This window comes from Protopterus annectens, chromosome 5.part0, assembly GCF_019279795.1.
Source record: "Protopterus annectens isolate FY-2018-M chromosome 5.part0, PAN1.0, whole genome shotgun sequence".
Classification (NCBI taxonomy): domain Eukaryota; kingdom Metazoa; phylum Chordata; order Ceratodontiformes; family Protopteridae; genus Protopterus; species Protopterus annectens.
This window is the reverse complement of record NC_056735.1, coordinates 1,094,360,322-1,094,383,128: the sequence shown is the minus strand read 5'-3', so window position 1 is coordinate 1,094,383,128 and position 22,807 is coordinate 1,094,360,322. Positions and strand designations below refer to the sequence as shown.

The 22,807-nt window shown below is 42.0% G+C and overlaps 1 protein-coding gene across 2 annotated transcripts in view; it reads left to right on the top strand.

The window, feature by feature from the left end:
• NXPE3 (neurexophilin and PC-esterase domain family member 3) overlaps positions 1-22,807 on the top strand; it is a 1,170,309-nt gene that overhangs the window by 596,801 nt on the left and 550,701 nt on the right. The window lies entirely within an intron of this gene.

The window sequence follows — 22,807 nt, the reverse complement described above, 5'->3', positions numbered from 1 at the left end:
ACAAAAAACCCACTAAACTAGGTATAAATTGCTATGTAACAAGATGGGTTGCCAACTGACTTACTGACAGAACACACACTGTGAAAGTAGCAGACTCCAAGTACGACTTTGGACCAGTGACGAGTGCAGTACCACAGGGTCCAGTCCTGGGTCCTGTCCTGTTTTGTATCTACTTCCCTGAAGTAAACTTTAACATGGAAGGTCTGTGGCTAATGAAGTTTCCAGATGACTGCAAACTAGGAGCCATAATTGTAAATACTAAAGATGTGGACATCCTACAAAAGGGCCTCACTGAGACAGATGGCTGGTGTCAAAGCCATGGGCTCAAGCTCAATGCCAAAAAGTGCATTGTCATCCCCTTTGGTAAAAACTCTGTAGCCATGAACTACAACATAGGAGGTAGTATACTTAACACTGAAAGTGTGATAAGAGACCTTGGGTCACAGGTGGACAGTGGACACACCTGTGATAATCACATCCCCACAGTAGTCAGGAAATCCTATGTGGCACACCTCATCACAAAAGGTGTCTCATGCAGAATAGAAGAGGAGATTGTTCCCCTCTACTCATCACTCACTAGATCCAAGAGTACAACGCCCCTATTGCTATGTACCTCACAAGACATGTACAACAACTGGAAAGTCTGCAGCAATACCTCACAAAGAGCATTAGCGGCCTGAAATGCATGCCATACACAGACCATCTCAAAATGCTCCAGCTGTACTCTCTCGCATATCGCCTACTCAGAGGTGATCTCTGCCTAACATACAAAGCTATGTCAAACACAGAGCTGTTGGGACATGCTCCACGTAAAACACTCACAATCCCTCTAATCTTTGGCCCCAAAACCACGAGTGAAATACAAAAGGAAGGGGTGTATCCATTTACCTTATGGATACCCACACCTTCAGGTTAGTGGCACAGCATGAGGCCTTGGAGACCATGCAAGTGCAACTAACATTGGGCAAAGCTGCATATCAGACTGTAGCTTGCTACAGATCACCTACCTTGTCTCAGGAACCTCACTCAGTATTCCTGAGAACAGTGGAAAATATAATGGTCCTATCAAACACCATTATATGAGGAGATTACAACTACCCAAACATTGAGTGGGAGAATTACTTGTGTACAACGTCCTTTGCCCAATGTTACCTAGCGTTTAAAAACCCAAATGCCCTGGAACAGCTGGTCACGACGCCCACTAGAGGTGACAACATACTGGGCCTGATCATCACCAACATGGGGTACCAGTGTTCTACGACAGAGATAAACCCCTCGCTGGTAATATCAGATCATAAAGTGATCACACTGGACATCCACATCCCCACCCCCAGTCAAGGAAACCACTGTGAAGACATTTTCAAAAGCAAACTGCACACTTCCCAAGACCAAAGTGGAAAGTTCCAAAGCCCCCTTGCTATAGGATAATGCTATACAATCTCCTGAATCATTTACAAGTGCATTCTATGAGCATCTACAGGGATGCATGGATCGAGACATCCCAAATAGAACCAAGATGCACTCCTCCAAAAATAAGAAACCAATCTGGTGGTCACCTCCCATAAATAAGCTATACAACAGAAGGAGGAAATGAACACATGATAGAGCAAACTTCACAAAAGGAAAGGCATCGCTGATCATTATTAGGAAGACACAATGATCGCTCATAAAATAATCCAAGGCCAGTTTCTAAAGACAAATTGCCAAGGAATGTAAGAATAACAACCACAAAGCCTTCGTTAACTATACCAAATATTTAGGTGGCAACTTCCAAATATGCTGTCAGCTACTGAAAAATGGCACGAAATACACTGAACCAACTTACATTGCCCACATCCTGGGGGACAGGTTCGGTGCAAACTCCCCCCCATCACCCCCAAAAGGGCTTGTGTCCATCCCTGAAGAATGCAGAGCCCCAGACTTCATGGACATGCAGGTAAAGACAGCCCTCTCCAAAGCTAAGAACACAGCATCAGTGGGACTGGATGGTGTCCCAGGCTGCATCTTACACCAGCCCCAAAAGGAACTACACCCTCACCTACATTCACTGTCCAGACTCAACCTTACCACAGGCTATGTACCCAAAGAATGGCATACACCAACAGTCATCCATCTCCACTAAGGGGTGCCACAACAGAACCTGGAAACAATCACCCTATAGGCCTGCTCAGCCTGGTCTGCAAAGCTATGGAGCAAATTATCATGGAACCTATAAACAGAGACATTGGGGACCTCCAGACACTGGACTCTACCCAACTTGGCTTTGTTAAGGGCAGATTCTGCCTCCTAAACGTAGTTGACTTCTTTGAAACAGTTACCAAAGTCCACACAGCCCACCTGGACCTCACTAAGGCCTTTCAACACCATTCCCCACTCTGGCATCATGGACAAGCTTACCAGCTTGAACAGTAACAGCTATGTCACAGGATGGGTGGCGAACTGGCTCACAGATCAAACATGCATATTCAGAGTTGCGGGTGCCATGTCTGACTCTAAACCAGTCACAAATGGCATCCCACAGGTCTTGGTCCTGGCACCCCACCTGTTCAGTAGATACTGCTCAGAGGTACAGGCAAGCATGGGAGGAGTATGGCTGAACAGGTTTGCAGATGACTGCTAACTGTGGTCCATAATCGACTCTACAGCTGACACAGACATCCTCCAGAAGGGTCTTACAGAGACAGATACCTGGTGTCAAAACAATGCCCTCAAGCAGAATGCCAACAAATGCATAGTCATCCCCTTTGGATAAAACAAAGTGCACACAAATTACCACATAGGTGGTAATCCATTATGTACGGAGAAAGTAATTATGGCCCGGGGGACCCAGGTAGATAGTAAACTCTCTTTTGATGAACACATGGCCAAAGTGTTTAGAAATTCCTTCTATGTAGCCCACCTAATGTCACCCACTTTGTCTAGTCTGATGATGTCACCATCCTACAAATATACCTGTGGAAAGAAGAATCCACAGTAATGTGTATAGCGCATCGTGTAAATGCGTACTCCTCTAGTATCATAAAGTAGTTAGGTAGGGGTTTGAATCCTGCACTTGACACGTGTATGTGTGTATATCTCCTTGGAGAGGAGCAACCTTTTTGGAGACTACTAAAAGACCTTATAAGTGGTACACTTATCTTTGTCATGTCTGATGATGTCACCATCCTATAAATGTACCTGTGAAAAAGAGAACTCCCAGTAATGTGTATAGTGCGTCGTGTTAATGCGTACTCCTTTAGTATCATAATGTAGTTAGGTAGGGGTTTGAATCCTGCACTTGACAACTGTGTGTGTTTGTGTGTGATCTCCTTGGAAAGGAGCAACCTTTTTGGAGACTACTACAACACCTTATAAGTGGTATACTTCTCTTTGTCATGTTGATGATGTCACCATCCTATAAATATACCTATGGAAAAGAGAACTCCCAGTAATGTGTATAGTGTGTCGTGTAAATGCGTACTCCTGTAGTATCATAAAGTAGTTAGGTAGGGGTTTGAATCCTGCACTTGACACGTGTGTGTGTATCTCCTTGGAGAGGAGCAACCTTTTTGGAGACTACTACAAAACCTTATGGGTGGTATACTTATCTTTGTCATGTCTGATGATGTCACCATCCTACAAATATACCTGTGGAAAGGAGAACTTCCAGTAATGTGTATAGCACATCGTGTTAATGTGTGCTGCTCTATTATCATAAAGTAGTTAGGTAGGGGATTGAATCCTGCACTTGGTGAGTGTGTGTGTGTGCTCTGTGTGTGTGACACTGTTGGTCAATGTGTTGTGCGTTTGCTTTTACTACTGTATGACATATCACTATGACAACAGTATGTGCATTGCACATGTCATGTAGCTGTGTGGCAAATACATATACGTACATGTGAACTCAATTATTTCATAGGTGGGAACCCTGCTTTCTCCATGAACACATCTGTTATCTTTGCCAGAGTGTACTGCCGCTTTCCAGACCTTAGGTCACATCTGTATACTTGTGACAAGCCCAGCCACTGCAGTGATCCCTGGCCTAGGTCAACAGAGTCACACACACTCATTACAGTTTCTGTTGAATAGTGTGAGTGAGGGTTTATGCCTGAGGTATATTTCAGACCTGTTCAAACGCAGAAAAGTCTATCAATGATGGCTATTCATTATAGGTGTACAGCAACCTGTGTGGATATGCATGCAGACCCCTTATTGCTTATGTGATCCACCGAAGGATTTCAAAATACCTTTGGAAATGTGATTACCAAAGGAGAGATGACGTAACACTTGGCTGTATGTACACATCGGTACCTGTTCTACATGTTGGGGGCTACTACCTATGTGGTACTGTGGGGATACTATGTTTTGTAAAAGTGGATGCATTGAGCCTGAGGCCATGGCTTTGACACCAGGCATCTGTCTCACTATGTATGACTATGTCTCTCTCTCTCTCTCTATATATATATATATATATATATATAGATATATATATAATATGTCTCTCTCTCTCTCTCTATATATATATATATATATATATATAAATAATGTGTATACATACATATACACATCCATTGGTGTACATATACATATAGGCACATATACAGATCACACCCACAGTGTTTAACCACTGCATGTCATATACCAGCACTGTATGCTGTCTTGTTTGCCACACACTGCAACCTACATACAAATATGCACATAACCTTCACCAACATATATATGTCCACCCTTCGCATACAGTTGCAGTATGTCCCTTGCTCTCTGCACATGTACAGATGTTAATATATCTGACACATATATATCTCTCCGTATGTGTGTGCCATACACACACAAGGTCCACACTGTTGTAAGTCCCTGGACCTCACGGCTGACCTGTTGGCCCTTGCTGCAACATGAACAGGTGTCACATGTGAGCACACAGTAATATTAGAGGGTGTGTATATAGCTACAAATGCTAGATTAGCATACCAGCCTGGTACAGTAGTTGTCAATGCTAAGCTACACGTTAATATGACTATCATGCATGTGTTACTCTATCACATCCATGTTTATATAGCTGTTTGCGCTACTCCCCCAAACAGCCATTGTCCACACTACAGTACAGGACACAGATAACATGGATCAGATGTTTGACATTTAATGCTGAGCTACATATGTCACAGTTATGACCCTCCATGGCAGTAGTTATGCTGGACATCTGTGCATAGATACTCACTGCTGCCACATATGGATGTTTCAAAGTATGTAGAGTACTCTTCAAAAACATCTACTACATGCCAGTAAATACATATATGTTGCATACTTTTCCTTTGTATGTGTTTGTATTGTTAATTTCCGTGTTCCTTTTGCTTTTGAGTTTGCTTTTGCTGTTAATGCCTCTCTCTCAGTGTCTGCAATGGAGTGATTGCATGTGTGGGCAGCAAGTACAGCCTGCTTTTATAGGTATCTGCGCATGTGCATGTGATGGCCTCTGCACCAATTGGTGGCCACCATTTGGTAATTGCATGCAGCCTGCTGTGTGGTAATTGCAGTACTCACTGTCATAGCAACCCAATGCTATAAATTGCTAAGTCAGGTAGGCGTAGCCCTTTCAGCTTTCCAAAGTGGGGCTCATACTTGTTTGCTGTGGACACCATTGTTTAAGTCAGAAGGTTGGTATAGTTCTCATATCTGAAGCTAGGGGTGTAGCCAGTGATTTAAATGTTGTACTCAGACCTGAATGTTGCCACATCCAGTACACACTTGTCAGTGTAGGATTGTACTCACCCCTGCAAATGCTAACACAAGATACATGGGAGTATGTAGTTTCTTTTCCACCTATACAGTTAACTGCCATACAAAAGTTGTTATTGAGATGTATTCTTTTGGCACATGAACTGTTTGTGAACTGCTATACTGTGAATATTAATGTACTCACTTAACCGTTTGTGCTTTCTTAGTGCTGACATTAGCACAGGCTGTTCATGAAAACTGGACAATTCCAGTACTGAGTATGCCTACCTACATCCTTGGTAGACCCTGAACACACAGGTATATTGTACATTTGGGTAGGGATGCAGATGTACAGAGAGCATTATGTATTATTGTGTGAATGTTATCCTGCTGGACTTAAAGGGTTGCTGTGTACCTGTTAGTTTATCAAGGCAAGTAGTCTGTCTGCATAGCTCCCAGCTGTGGACCTATCCAGATGGTAGCCAGATGTTAGCCTATTATTTTTTGTCTGTGCAACGCATAGGTCTTTTCAGCAATGGTACAATGGCATTGTTACAGTCAGTTGCTAACAGTACATGGCTACATCCTTTGGTATTTCAGTGTTGTACCCCTACACAGGGGTATGCTTGTGGAACTCCTTCCAAAGCTATTTGCACAGTGTCTAACAGCAGAAAAGCTGATATGCCTGTGTGTTTCTGCCTCTGCCAGGCCTCTGAAACACTCAGGTACATATATGAACGGAGTCAGGGAAAGGTAGGTAAAAGTGAGGTACACTTTCAAAATAATAGAGACAGTAAGTGGAGACTTTAAGAGAACCAGTGCATATGGATTACTACACCTTTTCTGAAGTACATGCAGTGTCTAACTCTTATTATTGTCATTACTCATTATGTGTAATACCCCACCTTTCTGCCAAACGTCAGTATGTTTCAGAGGGATTCAGAGGGACACAGCTAACATATGTTTCAAAATGAGGGACATCCCTGGAAAGTAGTCACAGTTGGGATGTATGTCCTCTGCCCTAATCAGATATGCCACTGTTTGTCCTGCTACGATACTGTGTGTGGGTTTTAAAGTGATGCTGTAACATTATTTCCTGCTAGAATGGCTGGTTCTCTCATCACAGTCATGTAATGCAATTCCACAACTGCTGGTAAAGTTCCACATAAGTTTTGTGTTAAGGCATTCCTATTTTTCTTTTACATTCACTCATTCTGATGCATGATATGTTTATTTCAGCACCAGCTTGTATGTCAACTGTGGCTTAGTGGTACTTCATGCAGTCTAGTGTGTCCAAGGTCCGGGGTTTGAGACTGACAGAGGTGTTTTATTTTGCTGCTGAGCAGAACAAGGGCCCTGACATACACAGAGTGACTAAGGCACTTTTAAGCAGTTGTAAGCGGGTTTGCATGATGCTTAGCAGTGCTTAGCTAAGCTCACAGAAGCGCACCCCCGCGCAAACCCGCTAACTACTACTTAAAAGTGCTTACTCCCACGCTCATTTCTTTGAAAGAAAAGAAAATGGGGAGATAGGAAAGTGGTAAAAAAGGGGCACAAAGAGGGAAAGACAGTAGGGAAAACAGCTCGGGATGTACAGGACGGGTGTAGGGAAGGTCCATAGCTGCCCATTTCTTTAACAGCAACAGCTGTGCATATGCATGAAATTTGCCTGAAAGAGGGGTGAGGACAACTAAGTATGTTGTACTGCCAATTAAATATTTATTTATTTATTTATTTATTGCAGTTGGTTTACCAGGATAGTCCATTGGGCCATGAAGAACCCGTTTTCAATGGAGTCCTGGGGAGAAAAGCTCCAAAAAAGAATAAATGTATATTAACATTTGACAATAATTTCTAGGTACATTGTAGTAAAAGAACATAAGCAAAATATAAAAGTTTGTTACAATTAGATGGTATCAGCCTTGGTATATGCTATAGAATCAACAAACACAAACATAGAAGAAGATTAATAAGCAAACATAGAAGATGAAAACAGTAGGTTATGGTATTAAAGGGCATGTAGTAGAGTTGGTTATATAGTAGAGTAGGTTATGAGGGGTGGGTGCATGAGCACTCCCATAGAGATGCTAGGTGTGAGAAAAGAGATTTCTTGAAGGTAGAGTGATTAGTGGTAATGCGGATGTTAGGTGGAAGAGAGTTCCAGAGGTGAGCGAGGCTGAAGGAAAGAAGGTTTTTGCCTGGGGGATGAGTGGGTTTGTGCACTTCTAGTAGATTCTGATTATTGGACCTTAGGACTCTGGTAGGTGCATTTTAAGGGCAGAAGAAAGGGAAGGACAGTTGGAGGGGTTTAGAATCAGCTTGTGGGCTAGAGTTAGTTGAGTGTAAGTGAGATAGTTGGGAAGTTCTAGCCATTGTAGTTTTTGGAGGGAGATACAGTGGTGAGTGGAAGACCTATGGGAGGTGGCAAATTTAGCAATTTTGTTATAACATGAGGAGAGCTGTTTTTTTAATGAGGACTGAAGATTTGTAAGTAGAGGGGCACCATAGAGAAGGGAGGGGATAAGAAAGGAAGTAGCTAGAGTGGTTTTAGTGGTGGATGTAAGATAGGCATTTTGTCTATACAGCATGCCAAGTTTTTGATGTGTTTTTTTGATGTTTTTTTGTAGGTGGAAATTAAATTTTAGCTGGTTGTCGATCTGGACCCCGAGTAGTTTGGTGTCTGACACTATTTCGAGAGGTAGGTTATTTTGACTGGTAACTAAGAATGAGTTAATGTTGGGGGGAGTGAGTTTAGAGGGAGTAAATAACATTAATTTGGTCTTGGTGGCGTTGAGAGCTAGATGATTTCTTAGCATCCATTGCTCTGTGGAGGAAAAGGCATCTTGAGTAAGTTTTTGTAGTGTGGGGATAGAAGAGGCAGAGCAGATGATAGTAGAATCATCAGCATATTGGATGATGCTCGAGAGGGGATAGATTTGTAGAAGTCATTAATAAAGATATTGAAGAGTAGAGGACCCAGTATGGAGCCTTGTGGAACTCAGTAGGGGTATTTAGGTAAGAGGAAGTTGCTTTTTCCATTTAACAGCTTGATTTCTGTTTGATAGATAGCTAGAGAACCAGTTCAAAGAGGAGGTAGAGAGGTAGAGTTTGGAGTTTTGTTAGGAGCAGACTATGAGAAATAGTATCGAAGGCTTTTGAAAGATCAAGGAGTATGGTGGAAACAATTTGACCTGAGTCACGGGCTTTGTTGACGATTTCAAGAAAGGAGAGAAGGGCAGTCATGGTGCTATGATTAGGTCTGAAACCGTGTTGTGTGGGGGTGATAAGTTTGTTATCTAGAAGATGAGGAAGAAGTTGGAGTTGTACACATTTTCAAGGATTTTTGAAATGGGGGACAGGATGGCTATGGGACGGAAGTTATTAATGCTGTTATTGTTACCACCTTTGTGTAATGGTATGATAAAGGCTTGTTTCAAATTTGGGGAACTGTGCCTTCTTGTAGGGAATTAATTAAGATGCTGATGGGATAGGCAAGGCTTTCAGCAGCAATGCTGAGAAAGTAAGATGGGATATTATCAGAGCATTGGTACAAGGTTTCAATTTTGAAGGAATTTCTTGATGGTAGCAGTAGGAATGGGATTTAAAGTGAAGAGAGTGCAGTCAGGGGTGTTGAATTCTGGGGTGGTAAGGATGAGGGTGGGATTTGTGTAGAGTAGGGGATAGTGGGATTAGTGGGTGGTGGGTATGGAGTGGATGCAGAGATATCGGGGTGGGTGAAGGGTGTTAGGTGTTGGGGAGATAGAAAAAGAGGAGGTAAGTTTGGAAATAGAGTCAATGAAGAAGGAATTAAATTGGGTGGCTAAGTCTAGTTCTGGAGCATTTGGGTCTGGGGAGGAGTATCTGGTTTGCTGGGGTGGAGGAGAGAGGAGATACCTTTCCAGAATTTTTGAGGTTGTTTTGTTATGGTTTTGGAGTGTATAGTAATAGTTCCGTCGATCACAAGAGATATGTTTCTTAACTTTGTTAAGCATTTTGTATTCGTTAAGGAGTGGGTTGCCTTATGTTTTTGGAAGCGTGCCCATGCTTTGTCTCTATGCTTCATGGTAGAAAGAGTAGTTTTAGATAGCCAAGGGGCTGATTTAGCTTTTATTCTCTTAGTCCGTAGGGGAGCTTGAGAGTCAAGTACTTTTAAGAATGTTGAGTTAAAGTATGAGACGGCATTGTCTAGAGGTAGTGTTTTAGACAGGTCCAATTTACTGCTTTAAGTGAGTTAGAAAAGGTTATTGGGTTGAAGTTTTTTTGGTCATGGATAGTAATGATGTTGTGGGTCTGTTGATGGATAGTGGGAAATCGGTGGGTAAAGGTGGGTAGGTGGTCACCTAGTGGGTCGGGAAGGATACCAGTGTTGGTGAAATAGTGGGGATGAGAGACTAGAATCCAATCCAATGTACTCCCAGTTGAGGGGTTATTGGCTGGGTAGGTGGGCGAGTTGATTAGTTGTGAGAAATTGTAGAGGTTGATATTGTTGGTGTTTGCAGGAGCCTGGATAGAGGCCCAGTTAATGTTTACATCTCCAAGGATTATGGTTTCATTGCTAATGTTACTGGATAGCCAAGAGAGTATAAGTTCAAGTGTAGAGATGTTATCTCCTGGGGGGATATAGAGGAAGCTATACATATGTGTTTGTGATTATTGATTTGTAGAAGAGTAAGGAGAAGTTCAGCGTTATTAAAATGTGGGATAGGTTTGTTATAGGGAGAAACTACTAGGGAGGAGGAATATATAAGTGCTACTCCTCCACCCTTTCTGAGAGGTCTATCCTTTCTTATGATTGAGTAGTTAGGGGGAGTTATTCCAGAGTCCTTGATATGAGGTTTTAGCCAGGTTTCAGAAATAGTCAAGATGTCAGGTTTATTGTGTATAAGCCAAGCATGAAGGTTTGGGACTTTGTTAACGATACTTTGCGGATTTATGGAAGTGAATAATAAGGATTTAGTTGTGGTGGTTATAGAGGCAGGGCCTGGGTTAGGATGGATGTCACCTGATATGAGAGTACTTATCAGGTTAGGTATAGAACAGTTTAGGTGAATAGATAGCAGTGTGGTGAGATTGTGGTTTGTTGTGAGATAGAGGAGTTTACTAGTGGTTATGGGAATTGAAAATGTGTGATGGGAGATAGGTTTGTGTCGATAAAGAAGGAGGTTGTCTGAGGGGTATAAGTGGGGGGAAATAAGAGAGTATGATTGTATTGGGGGTGAATTATGGTGGTTAGTTATGTGAAAGGATTGGAGGGTGAAGGAAATAGTGGGCTGGGAGAGATGGTGGAGATAAAATAAGGAGAGGAGAAGTAGTAGTGGAAGGTAGATGAAGGAGTATTTAGGAAGCATGTTATAGAAGAGTGACAGTAGGTAGTAATGGAATGGTGTTGTATGGTAAATAGGAGATAGTAATGTATAGAGGAAGTGAAAGGTATGTTAGAAGTAAGTAGAGTAGTATTAGTTATAGAGGGGTGTGGTCAGGAAGAGGGAAAGGAGTAGGATTGGTTAACAAGTTGAAAGTGGGGAGTAGAGTGTCTGTTGGTTTTGGAAGGAAAAAAGGAAGGTGTGGCAGGAGGTATGAATACTGATTGGAGAAGAATGGGAGTGGGAGTGTCTGTTGGAGGGATAAATGTAGACGTGCTGGGGGTGGGAATTGGGGCAGGGTAGGGGAGTGAGCCTGAGGGCTTAACGGAGCGGGTAGAGCCCAAGAGCAGAAGAGGAGCGAGAGACTATCAGAGGAACAGTATTATTAAGTGTAAGTAGTACAAGGTTAAGAGGAGAGGGTCTAGACAAGATGTGAGCAGTGGGCTGAAGGTAATAGGTGAAGAGTGAAGGACAGAGATGTGGAAATTGTGAGACAAGGAGAGAGTTTTCAGGTTTACTTCTTGTCCTACACACAAGGAGAGTTGTAATTTAAAGTTCTAAGCTCAAAATCATTGGAGAAGGGATGTACTCTAGTAGACAGGAATGCAATGTCTTACCAGGGAGAACTGGGCTGATGGGGTAGAGGGAGAAGGGAGCAATGAAACAAAGAGTAATGTAGGTATGGGGGATAGTGGAGAGAAGTTAAGTGGGTAGGCTGCTGGCAATCCTGACTGGGAGTATACTGCTGCTGCTAGGAGAGCAAGAGTACAGTAGTTCTAGCTTAGCAGATGAACGTACTTTAAGTTCTTTTAGAGTCTCTTGAGTAAGTATTTCATCAATGGAGTGAGGCAGCAGAGAGAATTTCTTGGCAATGGGAGTACAGCTCAAGTTAGGTCCAATATCCACCCAGGCAAGGACACAGGGGAAAGACTCAGGGCAAGATGCTGGAGGAAGAAAAAGTGGACAGAGAAGCAAAAACAGTTAGTAACAAGTTAAAAAGCACTTTATCCACAACTATGGCTAAAAGATAAGGAAACTACTAAGTGTAATTATACCATCTACTTGAAAAACAATAAAAATATCCAATTAGGCCAGTGGAACAAGATGGGGCATTTACATATACTACATAGTTCAGTAGAGCTAGTAGTGTGGACAGCGTTTCACAGAGCACGTGGAGGGAAGCACAGTGCTTGTAAAAACCGTCGCTAACAATTAAGGACTACTAGAGTCAAAACAATCGTGTAACAGTTGATATGCTTCAGTTAGAAAGGCTGAAGTACTTGTACCTACTATAAAAGATCTAAAGTGTACTTGTAGCCTACTATAAAGGTTATAAATAGTAATTCTATGGCATTAAACAATCAGAAAAAACATTTCCTAGTTCAGTCTGTACCCATAGCCTACAGTAAAAGTTATAAAATGTAAATTCTGTGGCATTAAAATGACTAGAAAAACATTTACTAGTTCAGTCTGTATAGCCTTTGAGCAGATAGGTAAGTCAAGGCAACATAAATGGCGCTAAACCTCTAAAGGCAGTCGCTATCGAAAAAACATGTATAGCTAGGCCCTAGCAACTAATATCTATCGTACAGCCTTTGTAAAGATTAGAAACATCTGCTAGTATAATTTATGCAGCCAAATGGTAAATCTAGGCAGCAAAGATAGTTCTTTTACCAGAGAAGGTAGTCGCTAATATGTAAAACAATTACAGACAAACCAAGGCAGTCTTTAACTAGTATCTAGCGTACAGCCTTTAAAAAGGCAGAGGCTATCTCTTCAACTGGGAAGGCAGTCGCTAATCAGGAGCAAGTATTTACAAACAGAATAAGGCAGTCGCTAAATGTATAAAACAATTACAGACAAACCAAGGCAGTTTTTAACTAGTATCTAGCATACAGCCTTTAAAAAAGGCAGAGACTATCTCTTCAACTGGGAAGGCAGTCGCTAATCAGGAGCAAGTATTTACAAACAGAATAAGGCAGTCGCTAAATATCAATTTATGTGTCCAGTGGACATGTGTGCAAAATGGGCAGCTATGTATGGGGCGTAATTTTTTTTTGGGAGCCCTTTTTTTTTTCAGGTGAGAGTGGAATGTGGGGTAGGGGAAGTAGGTATATTTGGGGAGGTAGGTTGGGGAGGTAAACAGGCAAGACAAACAAGATGCATACAGGGGCGGAATATGACACATGTGGTGGGTGAACACCATTGACGGGGAAGGATGTTTGGAAATTGCAAGCCCATGAGCCCACAGATGGCAACAGTGGAACTGAGATACCCACCCATGGGCAGCCACCACTGCACCTCCACAGCCCAGAGGGTGGCTGTGCTGGGGGCTGCGTAGGAGGGGCAGGCTCACCCGTGAGTCACGCCACTCGTGCCTCAAGCTGGCATAGAGGATCAGTGATTGAATGCTCGATCTCCCTACGCACCACAGCCCGGACCGTTCGGAGGGTGATAGGTGGCCCTCCTACGGCCATGCTTGCATGGGGGGGATGAGCCCCATCCCCTGCAGTGCTTCCACCCGAAGGTGGCACAGGACCAACGGAGGAGGTAGTCCCGGGCTGGGCACAGGATCTGCTGGTGCCAGGTGCCATCTCCAGCTGAGGTGGGGCAGGTGGGTCCACTGGGACCGGCCTTCCCATACGTTCTATGTTTAGGAGGATTTAATGACAATATGGGTTGGTAACAGCCAACAGCATTCCAAATTACACAATCCAAACGCAGAGCAGCACTCAGTAGAGACGAGGATCCACGCAATAAATATGTATAATCATGAACAAAACACCATATGCGTGGTCCTCTAATGGCAATAAAACGCTAGATAAATCCAATGTTCAAAAGACGATGCACACGTTTATGAGCTCAGTAAAACTTTTAATTCCAAAACCAGAGTAAGCGCTTTCGCCAACAGGCTTCTTCGGACTCTTATTACAGGTTAAAAAATGAGCTTGTTTAAAAACCTTTCCATGATTTGTCATTGGTTCTTATACTCATTATTATTACTAGACGTATCTTAAAGTAATACATACATTGAATACTGAACTATTTAAAATCACAAGCTCTTTCAAAAATCCTAATACCTAAAATGTTACTAACTTAAACACTTAATAGCAAAATTGTGAATATTGTATAACCAAATCAACTATTTACAAAAATTAACAATTGCATAAAGCCCTTTTCGGAACAAACTACAGTTATGTTCTCATTAAAAATAAGAATCCAGTAAGAACAGAAGTTGTATCATAGCTTTCTACAATACAAAAATCAGAGCATATATTCCAATATTATTAAAAATTATTAAAATACAGTAGTTGGATATCCAAACATTTAAGCAGCGTCTAACCTTCCTTACAAGACGTTGCCTACTGACTAAGACGTCATTTGATGTTTACAAACCTATAGCACCTCTCTTTAACCAACTTAACTATTCTATGGTCTCATTTTTGAGTCATGATGTCTATTCAAACTTGATACTGAAACTCCAGTTAATTAATGACCACCTACAACCTAATAAGTGTGTGATGCGTAATAATATAGTGATTTTTATACAAAAAACTATAACCATAAACAAAGAACAGCCATATATACATCTCGGTTATAACAAAACATGAAATGAACAACAATCAATTATACATCTCAAAATTCTGGGGAATTAGTCTAATTAATCTTTAAATATATTATCATAAAAACATTACTAAATGTGATTCCCCTTTATTGTCAAGGTAATTACCTTGTTCTGCATTCCAAATTAGTTGTTACAGCATGCAGTAGTATTCCCATTAACCCAACACACCAGAGTTCCAACAGTTGAAGAGCAAGCATAACACATGCATATATAGAACAACAGTGGACATTCCAACAGCATGCAGGATTGATTGGTGGCAACAGGCCACCAAGATTGTGGTATGTGAACAGGGTAAATACAGATATTTATAAACCAATAGGACATATGTCCCAACAAATGTTTTTGAGATTAGACATACCCATTGAGGTATGGAATTGCATTGTTTATGCACATACAGTAGGGTGTAAAAAGATACCTCCATTAACAACTTATATATACTTATAGTTTACACTACATTCCTGTTGACCGCAGGTATATATCCCCTACATGTATTATTACACTTGGCAATGTCCATTAAATTGTGGAATGGGTTTTGCTAGTTCTGTATATAACTGACCTGTATCTGACATACAAACTGTCCAGGATGCAGATGTTACTGCTACATATTTATATATTCCATTCATATTTATATATCTACATATCTGATGTGTTCAGGTGACATTATCAGTTATATTTTAACAGACCCCTGCATTTTTAGCAGCACACTGACATTTCTGGGGAACACAATAACAAGCTACTCATGTGCCAGATTAACCTGTACATGCCGGCCATGAACCAACAGTTGAGGACTGTATATATGCTTAACAGCTACTGGCACTCCCTTCATCCACTTTGTATGGGCCTACCCAAGTGTGGGTTGACAGCGCTTAATACAACAGTACTATTTCTATAATGCTAGAGTACAACAACATATCGAAGAAAGTGACACGGACACAGTCCAGGAATTATACCTTTATTAATTACATTACACACTTTTCTAGAGGCTCTCTCATTTATTTGATATATCAGTGCATGCAGAAGACTTATTCAAGACATATTATACCTTTATTAATGGGTGACAGCACCCTTTTTCAGGCGCTCTCACTTATTTTATATAACAGTACATGCAGAGAAATTATTAAAGACTTATTATACCTTTATTAATGGGTTACAACACTCTTTTTCAGGCTCTCTCACTTATTTTACATAACAGTACATGCAGAGAAGTTATTCAAAACTTATTATACCTTTATTATTGGGCTACAACACTTTTTTTCAGGCTCTCTCACTTATTTTATATAACAATACATGCAGAATAATTACTAACCTGCCTGGTGGCGCAGCCTATCTGCATAGGCTTGCTGATTCGCAGCACGGACACCTGCAGCTGTGAAGTAAATGAAGTGATATTGAGACATATACCTATCCATAATGTAGACTACAATAGCAATTCTTACATACTTCATTCCATGGATACCTACTCAGTAGTGGGGCATTTTCCATCCCAAGGGCCTCCTGTATCCACTGGTTCAGTCGGTCCTCCTTGCGTCTCTTCAGGTCTGAGTAGTGGTGTCTGACCTGCTCACCAGTCCAAGGGGGACGCCTGTGGCACTGGTGAGATCATGTGCTAGATGGTTCCAGGCTTCCGCTTTGTATTCAGTGCCCTGGAACTGGCCCTGCAGGAGTCTGTCATCATGATTATGGATGAGGAGCCAAACCATCACTTTTGACTCCTCAATGCCCCACCGTTGCACTCGAAATCGAGAGCCCTCTCCAACACCAGCCATGCTGCCTGCAGATGGGAGCTACAACCAGTTATGGCAAGTATTCCCGCCTATGGGGCTTAAATATGCCTCATACAACCAGTTATGGCAAGTATTCCTGCCTATGGGGCTTAAATATGCCTCATTTCCCGCACTTATTTTTGATTGGCCGGTTTTGAAAAATCTCAGCTGAAAGCACACCTGCTTAGCACTGGATAAACTTTCATTAATATGTATGTGTGTGTTGACAGTGCATGCATATCAAAAGCTGTCATGGCTTAGTGGTTCAGTACTGTGATTATGGTGCACAGTATCCCGGGTTCGAGGCCTGTTATTACTTTTTATCTTACTACTGGCAAGACCGGCTAGGAGGTGTGGCTGTGTTTAGCCGACTTTGCTCGATGTTGCCTGACGTTGCGCTAATTAGCGCAGTGCGCAGCTGCGCGCAAACATGTTTTGTTTGTGCTAGTTGGCGCGATGCGCAGCTACGTGCACAGCCATTGTGCTAGTTAAAGCAGTGCTAAGCTATGAGCAATTATACTTAAATGTGCTTAATACTGGTAAACTTTGCTTAGAAGTGCTTCACATTCCTTAAGATACGTTACTTATGCATTCATCAGTATGCATAACCATTTCACCTTCTTATATGTATATAAAATATCGTTCACTACTACACAGGCCATTTCAATGCTTTTTACTAAAATTTAAAAGATAAATGTCAGGAATTATTTTTATATACAGATTTCCTACAGAAAATAGAAAGGGGAGTGGTGGGACTCAAACCGGGAATGCCTCCTCTTTGTGCAAAGGCTCTACCACTACGCTATTGCTATTTGGCTTAATTTACATATAAGTTTCTTATTATCCTCTTCGATGTCTAAACTGCTAACTGTAGCTAAGCAATGGGTAAACCTGTGCAAATACGGGCAGCTATATCGGGAATAATAAAAAAAATAAATAAAAGTTTTACATTTTCTAATTGTACAGGGGTTTAGAAAGTGTGGGAGTGTAGTGTTGGGTATGTGCACATTTGAACGGACTCGCTCATGTCAGTTGACATTTGCCGATTGAGGGACTTGCAGGGGTGTGGATTTTTGGACTGCTCGGCAGTCCGACACGCCCCCTGCACTCGTACACGCTCCGTGTTAGCCCTAGAGTTGAGTCAGCGCGCCCTCATGAATATGCATGGCGCGCTGACGTCTTACTCTTAGGCTGCAGTTTCCGTGTAAGACTTATTTAGTCTTACACGGAGGATTAGTGAATCCCGGGGAGTAACTATTACATTTGTAAAATGTTGTAAACAACGTACAATATCTCAGCAACCAGTCAAGTAACACACATATTGTCAGCAGCCTTTTATTCATCTAGCTGAGAGCTTTTATTATGAGGCTAAGGAGTTCTTGTGTTACTTGGTTGTTGAGATATTTAGAAAAATGTGAAAATTATATCTATATAAATTAATATCCTAAAAACAACAGTTAGTATCTATTTACCTGCACTAGACAGAGGTCAAATATTAATGCAGTTAAGTTTGCCATTGTGTAAGCTTTATGATGAAATCTTTTAAAACCTTGTGCATAGCATGGTTTTGTAATTATTGATGCAAATATGAACTAACAATATTTGATGTGTAGAGGCATCAGTAGGAGTTAACTGCAGATGTACCTGGAGGCATCACACGAATGTAATGAATTAAGAACCAATCCTTTCTTCCTTTTAAGGTGGTGTCAGGATCTAACATTAATCAATCGATCGACCTCCTGGTATTCTTCCCAAATCTTTCAAACAAAGATGAATACATTTTGCATTTATTAGATGTTCACAGACAATTATGCTTCTATCTTCACAGATCTGAGAAGTTTAGGAAATCAGCTCAGTTTTTTGTATCTTTTTCAGAAACCAGATTGGATCAACTATTTTCAAAAGTAACCTTATCAAAATGGGTAACAGATTTTATTTCCTTTGTTTATAGTAAGTCTGGTCTGATCTTGACACAGCCTGTAAGAGCCCATTCTACCAGATCCATGGTAACTTCTTCAGCTTTTTTTATCCAGGTCTTCCATGGGCGATATTTGTGCAGCTGCAGCTTGGTCTAACCCTCATACTTTTATTACTCATTACAAGTTGGATCTTCTCTCTAGGGGAAGAGCAACCATCGGCTGAACAGTACTCAAGAATATCCTTCCTTAGAGTCCACCCATGCATTCAAGGTAGCTGGGGACTCTGTGTCATATGTTGAGGAATGAATGAAAATTGACATCAGATAAAGAAGTTATGTACTCACCATAATGTCCCACCTGTGTTGTCCATTTTCATTCTTCCTCAACCCACCGCCCCCTCCAGCCCACTTTCCGGTTTCTCAGATAGATTTCGGGAAGAACGGGAGAGTATTATAGGAACCTAGTTCCTTCTATTTGAGCTCTAGATAGTGACTTTCCATCTTAAGGCTAGAATTCCATTATGTCTTACAATAAGAAGCTGCAAACAAGATCTGGGGAATGAGGGGGACTGCTGCATTATCGATAAGAGAGGAGCTTGTAGTATCCATGAGGTGTGAAACAGCGGCCAAGCTGGATCTGAGGATTGGATCCGAACCCAAATGTTGAGGAAGAATGAAAACTGACAACACAGATGAAACGTCATGGTGAGTACAGAACTTTTTCTTCCCTTACCCAAGGCCATGGTAACCATCGATACCTCCCATCTGGGGTTTGGGGCATTTTTGGGAAGGAAAGTCCAAGATATATGGTCCCCCAAAGAGGCCAAGACGAAAAGTTTTCTGATAAAGTAAAGTCTGAGATTTTAGACTGTACATTAGATAAAGAGGTCTTATTTGGCCCTGCTCTTAATCAGGTCCTCAAACAATTTGATGAAAGAGGGATATTAATTCTGAGAGTTTCTAAGGTTTTTCAAGTTCCGCAGTAAGAAATCTCTCAAATCCTCTGCTGTCTTTAAGAGGCAAAATGAAAAATCCCTGCCAACTCCTGGCAAAAAGGGGGGGGGGTGGCAGGAGGGGGACAATCAATCAGGGAACCTTTCTGAAGAAGGAACAGTTTTAATACTTCAAAATGCCCCAGTCTCTGTAAATCTGTCCCAGAAACTGTCAGTATTCCTGTTTGGCAACAGATTATATCAGATTATTGGGGATATAATTGGTTCAGATGGGTTAGATGGGTTACAGTTGACAGTGGCTACATGTACCTCCTTTCAGTAGAGTTTTTCCCCAGTGTCTTCAGCACTTCCTGATCCTAGTAGTCCTAGAGCCAGTGCCTTTAGGTCAAAGGGGAAAGGCTTCTATTCCAGAATGTTTCTGGTTCAAAATAAGGAGCTTTCATGGAGACCAGTTTTAGATTTTTCCTTTCTTAACCTGTTTCTGAATGTGCCAAAATTCAAAATGCTGACCCATCAGAGTCTGTTACTAGTCATCACTCTTTTGAGAGTTCTTGGCACTATCAAGGTGCATTGTAGTACAACCTTGGCCTCTACGATGGCGTACTGGAAAGGGAGTGGACTCTAGAAATATTCTAGAGGTAGTAACATGGTCCCCTTTACACACTTCTACAAAGTATTACAAACTGGATTCCCTTTCCAAGTCCAGGGTGAGTTTTGCTGGGACCATTCAGATGTGCTCCTGAATCCATATCCTTCCTCCCCCAGGTTGGATAGGCTTTGATAAAAAAACCCATATAACTAAAAGACTGCTGCAGCAGTGAAAGTGATGACCATAGTACAGATGTGTAAGTTGCACTTACCATAGCAGTAGATGCTCCTTTAACACTGCTGCCTTAGCCGCATTCAACCTCCATCCTGCTACTTCCACATATAGTTAGGCATTGGGATATAAAGTTAGTTGTTAGTGTTTGTATTTTATAGAGGTTTGGGATTACTAAGCTCTTCTCTCAGTATGGGAAAGAAAGTCCTGAAATTGTCTACACTCTGCTGAGTTACCACCAAGAGGCCAGCCTATCAGCAGTCAAAGTGTAAGTGTGGGAGGGAGCCAGAGCTTTTTGAAGTTGGCCAGTTGTTACTGTATATCTCAGCTGGGATACTATCCATATCACTGCAGCAGTGAAGAATTTGAATATCTACTGCTACAGGTAAGTGTAACTTACACAGCTGTACTTTCTTAATTCCTGTAATTTATATACAGGTATGGCCTGTTCTCAAACTCCCAGCATGTATTTTTCCAAAACTTTAAAACAGATATTTGTTTGGCCCTAGACTAGGATATGCGCTGTTGCTTTCAGTTAGGGGGTTGATTTACCATTTACCACCTCAGAAAAGTATATCCCAAATAACAGAGGCCCCAAGACCGATCCCTCGGGTATGCTGCCCGTTACGGGTCTACTGCTTGATATGGCTTCCCCCATTTTGACTAGATGAGTTCTATCAGTGAGCCAGTTTGCTACCGATCTGGTAACATATGGGTTGATGCCTAGATGAGAGAGTTTATCTATTATACCTGAGTGGGGAATAATATTGAAGGCTATGGCCAGGTGAAGGTAGGTGATGTGCACCGTCTTCCCCTCGCCCATGGCTTTGGTGACTGTCTCAAAAGAGGTCAACCAGATTTAACAGGCATGACCTCCTCTTGATGAAACCAAACTGTGTGGAGTCGAGTGTTTGGAGGTTGCCAGTGTCCTTGTTAATGAGTCCATGATAATCTGTTCCATGCCCTTGGAGATCAGACTACTTAGGCTTATGGGTCTATAATTTCCTGGATTGGTGGATGCTCCACCTTTGTGCAAAGGGATGACAGTGGCTGTCCTCCACTAAGCTGGGACAAAGACGGTACTAGTTGAATAGGGTGCATAATGGTGCTGCAGGTTCTTGCCTGAGTTCATGTAGGATGCAGCCTGAGATGTTGTTGGTTCCCATGGAGGCTGTATTTTTTGCCTTTGAGAGGGCAGTGGTGACTTGCTCCCTAGAGATAAGGGGAGGGGAGCAGGTGCTGGGGATGTCTTGAGTTACTGATGGGGGAAAGAGGGGTGAAGTTTTCACTGAACCTGTCTGTCAGCACGTTGGCTATATCTACAACATTTGTGATTGTGGTGTCCTTGACCACCAGTTCTGAGAAGATATGAGTGCTTCCTTTGAGATTGCAGACATATAAGAAGAAGGCCTTAGGATTGTCTTTAGTAGATGTGGCCAGTTTGGACTTGAAGTTTACTGTAGAGGATTTCACCAGTGCTTTTATTTGCTTGTTCAGGCTAAAGCGATATTGCTTCCAGTCAGGCACCTGCTTCTTCTTGGTCCTGGACAGCATTTTTTTCCCCTGTTATTATAGAGTTTATTTATTGCAGATGTCCACCAGACAGGTTTACTCTTCCTTGAGGAGGAGGATTTTGTCCTGTCAGGTTTTCCTGATTCCATGCATCTATATAAATGCTTGTATAGTACTTTGGTGTAAGTTTGGACATTTGTGCCAGTTCCTACGGAGGGGTAGGGGGCTGTGAATGTTTGTACCTACCCACAGGAGGTTGTAATCAGCTTTGGAGAAGTTTTTTGTTTGACCCTAGATGGGGGGGGGGGTGGGAGTCAGGGGAGATGGTGATCAAAAGTGACTGCTTTGTGATCGGATCTTACCAGGGAGGATGACACTGTAGGGATGCTGCAGTGGTTACTCATGTTGGTTAATACCAAGTCCAAGATATTATCACCTCTTGGGAGGGTGTTGACCAGCTAGTCCAAGGCATTTGCATTGACGAAATCAAGGAATCTCTGGGCATTTGTGTTTTGGCATGAGTGATTCTTCCAGTCTATGGTTGGATAGTTAAAGTCACCCAGGATCAGGGTTAAGGGTTGAATCTTGTAGATTCGAAGAGGTCCAGATAGGGGGAGTGGGCATCTTGAGTCAAAGTTGGGGACCTGTAGCTAGCTATGATTTGAATAGGAGTCTTGTCAGTGGTTAAATGGACCTGGAGTGTCTCTTGTGCGTCATACTGTTTGGCCAGCCTGGTGCTGTGTATGTCTTTAATATAATTTGGAACTCCACCTCCTTTTGCTTTGCTGCTCACAGTTTGGGACTGAATGTATGAAAGGATGAGTACCCTGGTATGGTTGGGGTGCTCTCCGCAGCTTTGAAACAGGTTTCTGTGACTGCACAAATGTCAACATCTTCCAGGGTTAAGAATGCTTGCAGTGAGTGCAGTTTCATGTTTAGACTCACAGTAAACAGCTACACAGTTAAACAGTTAGTCACAGTTTGCAGTATAACATTTAATTTGCATTTGATGAAATTTTCATGTTGGTAGCTCTGACCTCATGGCATTGCCTAAAAAAGGCAGTATTGGGGAGGCAGGAGCCTTTGCCTGAAGCCCAAGGGAGACAGATGCTCTCTGGCAAAGCATCATGGTCTGTTGATCATGTCTTCCCAGGCCATTGGG